The sequence below is a fragment of the Bison bison genome, unplaced genomic scaffold (assembly GCF_000754665.1).
Source record: "Bison bison bison isolate TAMUID 2011002044 unplaced genomic scaffold, Bison_UMD1.0 scf7180017864471, whole genome shotgun sequence".
NCBI classification, from domain to species: domain Eukaryota; kingdom Metazoa; phylum Chordata; class Mammalia; order Artiodactyla; family Bovidae; genus Bison; species Bison bison.
This window is the reverse complement of record NW_011495032.1, coordinates 3,495,309-3,502,932: the sequence shown is the minus strand read 5'-3', so window position 1 is coordinate 3,502,932 and position 7,624 is coordinate 3,495,309.

Below are 7,624 nucleotides of genomic sequence, written 5' to 3'. Positions count from 1 at the left end.
AGATAGCATATTGAAAAGCAGAGACATTACTTTGCCAACAAAGGTCCGTATAGTCAAGGCTATGGTTTTTCCAGTGGTCATGTATGGATGTGAGAGTTGGACTGTGAAGAAAGCTGAGAGCTGAAGAATTGATGCTTTTGAACTGTGGTGTTGGAGAAGACTCTTGGGAGATCCAACCAGTCCATTCTAAAGGAGATCAGTCCTGGGTGTTTATTGGAAGGACTGATGCTAAAGCTGAAACTCCAATACTTTGGCCACCTCATGCGAAGAGTTGACTCATTGGAAAAGACCCCAATGCTGAGAGGGATTGGGGGCAGGAGGAGAAGGGAACAACAGAGGATGAGATGGCTGGATGGCATCACTGACTTGATGGACATGAGTTTGAGTAAACTCTGGGAGATGGTGATGGACAGGGAAGGCTGGTGTACTGCAATTCATGTGGTCGCAAAGAGTCAGACACTACTGAGCGACTGAACTGACTGACTGACATATGTGAAGCCCCAGAACAAACAATCCGAGAATGTGTATCCTTAGTGTGCCCCTTCCTTTATTCTGCATAGAATGATTTCCATAGAAAAGTAGAAGTTAGGAATAGGCCATAGTTTTGGGGGAGATTTCCAGATACAAATAATGAAAACAGAATTACTGATTTAATCACTTTTTTTTTTCTTATTTTTATTCTTTTGCAAGGGTATTTCAGAGCTTATGACTACTGGTATACCTAGAAGGGTGCTGAGTAGATACCCTTTGATTAGGTGAGCAGTGGTAGAAACCACTGGTCTTGAGCATGGTTACCAGGAAGCAGAGGGGGCCACCTACCTGTGCCCTGGGCCTGTGGCTAGTGCTTCTCTCTAATATACAAATCGGTATATTGGATTGATTTTGGTAGCAGATGGATCCTGGTTAAAATGTTTACCAGTAGGCTAAATACTGCCTGCTCCTCTGGGGCCTCCTCACTGGCCTACTTAGAATCTGTGCCTTCTAAACATCTCAAGGCCTCTCAGCAGCAAAGAGCAAGAACGCGTATTCTTGAGATGAAATGTGTGAGGGAGATAAATTCACCACATAATGCTTTTTTCTTCAATAATCTCACTTTCAAATCCCTCCTGACCTTAAAATGATTAAGATAATAAAAAAGCTTTGTCATTTCATTGACCTACCATTGGCCCTCATAAAAAAGTCATCATGAACTTCAAATGTTAGTGTGTGGTTACTAATATCATCTTAACTTTTCATATTCTTTACTTTCTCTCATAATTACCTTCCATCAAATAATTTTTTTTTTCAATGACTATCCAGAGTACATTATAGGCAATTCCCAAAGTTTTAAAGAAACATTCTACAGGCCTGAAAGATTATTATACTATTAGAGGGAAAGTGTGTGGCTTTTGTGCCTGGTGTAAATGCCCCTTTTCTTTGGTGGCAGGTGTGCCCCAATCCTCCTTTCTTAGTCCATATACTTCAAGGAAATGAGTCTACTTCAGGCTTCATGGAGGATCACATGATATGAGCCAGCCAATCAGTGAATTCTTTCTTTTCTTTTTTTAAGTTCACCATCTTTTATGGGCATAGTTCATGGCACCCCAGAACAATTACAACAGTAACATCTAAGGTCATTAATTACAGGGCTTCCCTAGTGGTTCAGTGGCCAAGAATCTGACTTGCAACGCAAGGCACACTGTTTTGATCTCTGATCCAGGAAGTTCCCTCATGCTGCAGAGCAATTAAAGCCATGCATCATAACTGTTAAACTTGTGCCCTGGAGCCCACAAACCACAACTACTGATGCCTGCATGCCCAAGAGCGTGTGTGACCCAACAAGAGAAGTCACTGCAATGAGAAGCCCTGGCACCACAAGGAGAGAGTAGATCCCACTCTCTGCAAATAAAGAAAGACTGCATGCAGCAATGAAGACCCGGCACAGTCAAAAATAAATAAATAAATATATATTTTTAAAGATCACTGATCCTAGAACACCACAACAAATATAATAATGGAAAAGGTTGAAATGTTCTGAGAGTTACCAAAATGTGACACAGAGACATAAAGTGAGCAAACATTGTTGGAAAAATGACACAGGGTTGCCACAAATCTTCAACTTGTAAAAAATGCAGTATCTGTGAAGCTCAACAAAGTGAAGTGGATAAAATAAGGTAGGTCAGTATGTAATGTCACATCAGTGCAAGCAGAGTGTTATTCCTTTCTGATTTGGGAATCCTTTATTTCTTTATCTTGCCTAATCGCTCTGACTAGGACTTCCAGTACTATGTTGAATAGAGGTGGTAAGAGTGGGCACCGCTGTTTTGTTCCTGATCTGACAATCAGTGCATTCTCTCTTCCCAGACATTGTGACTCTCTCAGGAACAAGCTTAAGACCTAAGGCTCAAGATTGGAGTCAAAAAAGCTCTGCTCAGGGGTTGTGGGTACAGTATTATAGGAAACAGAGTTTCTTTCTCTGGACTTCATATTATACCAATGGGAATAGGAGATGCTGGGCTCAGCCCTGAGGATCTTGAGGATGAAGTCATCAAAGAGAAGGAAGAGTTGAGAATTGGTTTCTGATGACATTGTTTTGTGTCTTGGTCTTCTCAGGATGCTACAAAAATTACCATGTGTTGGGTGGCTTCAACAACTCTGGAGCTGGAGAGTCCAAGATCAAGGTGCTGGCAGATATCTGCTGAGAACCTGTTTCATGGCTTGTAGGTAGTCTTATTGTTGTGTCCTCACATTATGTAGAGCAGAGAGGAAGCAAACTCTCTTGTGACCCTAAGGACACTAATCCTGTTTATGAGGGCTTCACCATCATGACTTTACCTAATCCTAATTATTTCCCAAAGATCCCACATCCTAATACTATCACACTGGGAGCAGAAAGGATCCCAAGGACCTGGAAGAAGAATATAGTCTAGACCAAAAATTATTCCTTTAGCCACATTGTTAGATAGTTGACAGTTATTAATTTCTGAGTGACTACTGTGTCCCAGAATAATTACCAGTTTCTTGGTAAGAATGAAATGGAGGTGAATATCAGAACCTGTTTCTCTTTGTGGTCCTTAGATATCTGTGTGCATAGTAAATTATATTTGTTTTCACTGTACAATGTTGGACCAGCTGTTCAAGAAATTCTTTTGTAGTATTTGTAATATTATTTATCAATGAAAATCTTTAGGCATTACAAACACGGTTATATCCAGGTCTTCACTTGATTTTTCATAGTCATGATTTTGGTGGCTAGAGTGCAGATAAGGAAGCTTCCTGCGAGATTCTATCTTAACAAGACTTATTTCTGCCTGGGCCTGATATATATTATACTAGCAATGACAAACCACTGTCTTGACATGTATTTTCACGGCTTTCCATGGAGGAACTCCTGTTGACAATCTTTACTGCTAAAGAGTTATGTCTTGTGTTTGTGGCAAGCTAGAAAACAATTCTTCCAGCTCCAGTCACTCATCCCTAAATAACATAATCCAGTTCTTTACTTTTCAAAAAAGCATCCCTTTTTCTCATGTGGTTTTGAGAAAGTGAGATCCATTTCTGCTATGAATTTGGCCCTTGGAGTACATTAATCCAGACTATGAATTGCTCCAGAAGGTTGACCCTAAGTAGAGAACAGTTTTTATGTCCTTCACTCCCTTCTAGGCTGTTATCACCCCCCATATTGGAGGCAGACACTCCATGTCTTCCAGTATCTCTGATCACCTCTGTGACACCACACCCAATATTACTTTCTTTGGAAAAACACTTTTTGGGGGACCAACATTAATTGAGTACCCTGTTGTTTAGTCACTAAGTCATGTCCTCCACCTACTCTATGCTAAACATTGTGGAGTTTCTATATTTGATATTCAAAACAAGCCCACAAGGTAGGTATCTTTATATCCATCTTAAAAAAGAGAAAAATGAAACTCAGAAATATTATTGCTTTTTTATTAATTAAAAAAATTTAAATTTATTTATTTTTAATTGAAGGATAGTTGCTTTATGGTATTGTGTTGATTTCTGCCATACATCAACATGATATTAATTTTTTAAAATTTATTTTTATTTACTTTTTGCCTGAACAGCACAGCATGCAGGATCTTAGTTTCTCAACCAGGGATTGAACTCATGCTACAATGGAAGCATAGATTCTTAACCACTGGGCCACCAGGGAAGTCCCTGAAGCTCAGAAATTTTAAAGTGACTTATTCACGAGTCTGATTCCTAAGTCTTTATTTCTTCTGATACACCCAAGAGCTTTGTACTTTACACTTTCCTCTTTAAACACAATAAAATTTGCCTAGGTCACTGTCCAGTTATCTTGGACTTTATTTTCAACCTTCTGGGTGTTCTTTGGAAGGACTGATGCTAAAGCTGAAACTCCAGTACTTTGGCCACCTCATGCGAAGAGTTGACTCATTGGAAAAGACTCTGATGCTGGGAGGAATTGGGGGCAGGAGGAGAAGGGGACAACAGAGGATGAGATGGCTGGATAGCATCACCAACTTGATGGACGTGAGTTTGAGTGAACTCCGGGAGACGGTGATGGACAGGGAGGCCTGGTGTGCTGCGATTCATGGGGTCGCAAAGAGTCGGACATGACTGAGCAACTGAACTGAACTGAACTGAAGCCCATATTGCTGATATATCAATGGTAAGTTTTTCTTGCTAAGGTATTAATGACTGATTTGGCTTTTTTTAGGTGTATTTGCTTTTTAAGAGTTCATTTACCTAATTAAAAATATTTACTAAGTTAATATTTAAAGATTTATAGAGGGGCAAGATAGCCTAGCTTTTTGGTGTGGGCTCTGTGGTGACAAGCTGGGTTCAAGTCTTTACTAGCTTTGTAACTTGGTTAAGTTGCTTAGCTGCTCTGCTTTATTTCAACATCATCATTGTTGTTAATGAGAATTGAATAATTTAAATCACATCATGTTCTTCGAGCAGTGCCTGGCACACAGGGAGTGCTCAGAATGTTCTTTGATAGACCGTGATCCAGCAGACAAGTATTCTGTGCCAAGCACAGGGGAGGCCTGGAGTCACATGAGCTCAACTCAGCTCTCTAATGATATGACTTTGGCTATTTCAGAAATGATTTTGGGGGCAATAACAAAACTGTAATGAAAGAGCTAAAATGTACTGAGTACTCATTATATGCCAGACTCTAAGCTAAGAGCTTTACTTGGATTAGCGCATGTAATCCTCAACAACTCTGTGAGGAGCCATTATCCCCCTTTTATAAGGAGAGGGCCTGAGAGGCAGGGCTGGAATTTGACCCCATCAGTCTGGCTATACAGCCTGCCTGTATGGAACTTCCACTTCTTCCTGGGGTGTTTGAACGTGATGCCAGCCCCTGTTCTCTCTCCCTCTGTCAGCAGCTCTCAGCCTCCCTGACGTGTTCTGGCCTTATTTCTTGTTAGTTCACAGTGATATATTGCCAACTAGAAACAGACTTTTTAAAAACCAGTGGGCCTGTATTTTAAAAGCTTTGTTTGCAAAAGCAATGGGGCAGCCGGCTGGTGCTGCTGTTTGCTGAAGAGACACAGAGGGAGGAAGTACCGGGAATTTGGCTGAATGAGAATATTTATATTTTTCCAGATAATTAACTATGGCAGCTTGTAAGTGAAATATTTGCCAGTGCTCATGAACATTACCCAGGGTAATGTTATCTTTTGATTAAACAACATATGTTCCCTAATAATGTGTATGTATGAGGGATAAAGAGGAAGGTGCCAAGATGCTCAGAATTTCTTAGGATTGGTGGGTGTCAGCCAGATTCTCACGTAGTTCAGGACTTTCATGGGAGAAAGGGAGACTAAGGATTCTGTTGACTATGCATGTTCTTTTTCTAATCCACCTACAAACAATATTGTGCATGTTAATAATGTGAGTAATAATACATGGGAGGAGCACTGGATTAAGTTTGGTAGTAGTGAGGAAAATGAGCAATTTTATGAATTAGGATTGGGTTAATTTCTCCACGAGACTCATTTTCTAGGTCTGCTGCTGCTGCTAAGTCACTTCAGTCGTGTCCGACTCTTTGTGACCCCATAGACGGAAGCCCACCAGGCTCCCCCGTCCCTGGGATTCTCCAGGCAAGAACACTGGAGTGGGTTGCCATTTCCTTCTCCAATTCATGAAAGTGAAAAGCGAAAGGGAAGTCGCTCAGTCGTGTCCAACTCCTAGAGACAGCCTACTAGGCTCCTCCGTCCATGGGATTTTCCAGGCAAGAGTACTGGAGTGGGGTGCCATTGCCTTCTCCGATTTTCTAGGTCAGTGGGTCTCAAATGTTAGCTGCATTAGCATTGCCTAGTGGCCTTGTTCCTAAGATTGCTGGATTCCATTCAGAGTCTCTGGTTCAGTGGGTCCCGGATGTTGTTGTTCAGTCGCTAAGTTATGTCTGACTCTTTGTGACCTTATGTACTGAAGTACGCCAGGGTCCTCCATCCCTCACTATTTCCTGGAGTTTGCTCAAACTCATGTCCATTGAGTCTGTGATGCCATCCAACCATCTCATTTTCTGCCATCCCCTTTTCCTCTGGCCTTCAATCTTTCCCAGCATCAGGGTCTTTCCCAATGAGTCAGTTCTTTGCATCAGGTGGCCAAAGTATTGGAGCTTCAGCTTCAGCATTAGTGGGTCTGGGGTAGGGCCTGAAAATTTTCATTCCTAACAAGCTTCCAAATGCTGCTGGTGCTGCTGGTCTGGGGGCCACATTCTGAGACCTCAGGTTGAGGTTAGATTGAAGCAGCACAGGAACATATTGATTGACTGACGGTCCCACTGTGATATTCAAGACATGTCTATTCCTGCACACTCCAAGAGATTCACATACATTTTTGTTTATCAAAGGTACTGGTGGTTTGATGAAATGGTGTTTTGGCATAAAATCTGCTCGGGTTAGCCAAAATTGTAACCTGGACCCTAATTATAAACCTCCAAGCTATTTTTTGTGCTGTAGCCATCAGCAGATATTCAGGAATACACACAAAAACAGCACCAATGAAAAGATGCCTGTCTCCGGGCATCATCATGCCCAAGTGGGTGCTTGTATGCTCAGCCACTGGTTGGTTCATTGGTGATGTTACTGTGTCTTCTCAGGGCTTTTCTCAGCAGCTCCTCAGTTTCTTGTAGGCTTAAATTCTCAGGATGTACATTTCAGAAAGATGGGACCATCGCATGGCTTTTTGGATTATGTTGAGTGATATTATTAATACCCTAGCACAGTTACAGATATTAGAAACTGTCTCAGTTCAGTTCAGTCACTCAGTCGTATCTGACTCTTTGCGACCCCATGAATCGCAGCACGTCAGGCCTCCCTGTCCATCACCAACTCTCGGAGTTCACCCAAACTCATGTCCATTGAGTCAGTGATGCTATCAGCCATCTCATCCTCTGTCGTCCCCTTCTCCTCCTGTCCCCAATCCCTCCCAGCATCAGAATCTTTTCCAATGAGTCACCTCTTCGCAAGAGGTGGCCAAAATACTGGAGTTTCAGCTTTAGCATCATTCCTTCCAAAGAACACCCAGGACTGATCTCCTTTAGAATGGACTGGTTGGATCTCCTTGAAGTCCAAGGGACTCTCAAGAGTCTTCTCCAACACCACAGTTCAAAAGCATCAATTCTTTAGCACTCAGTTTTCTT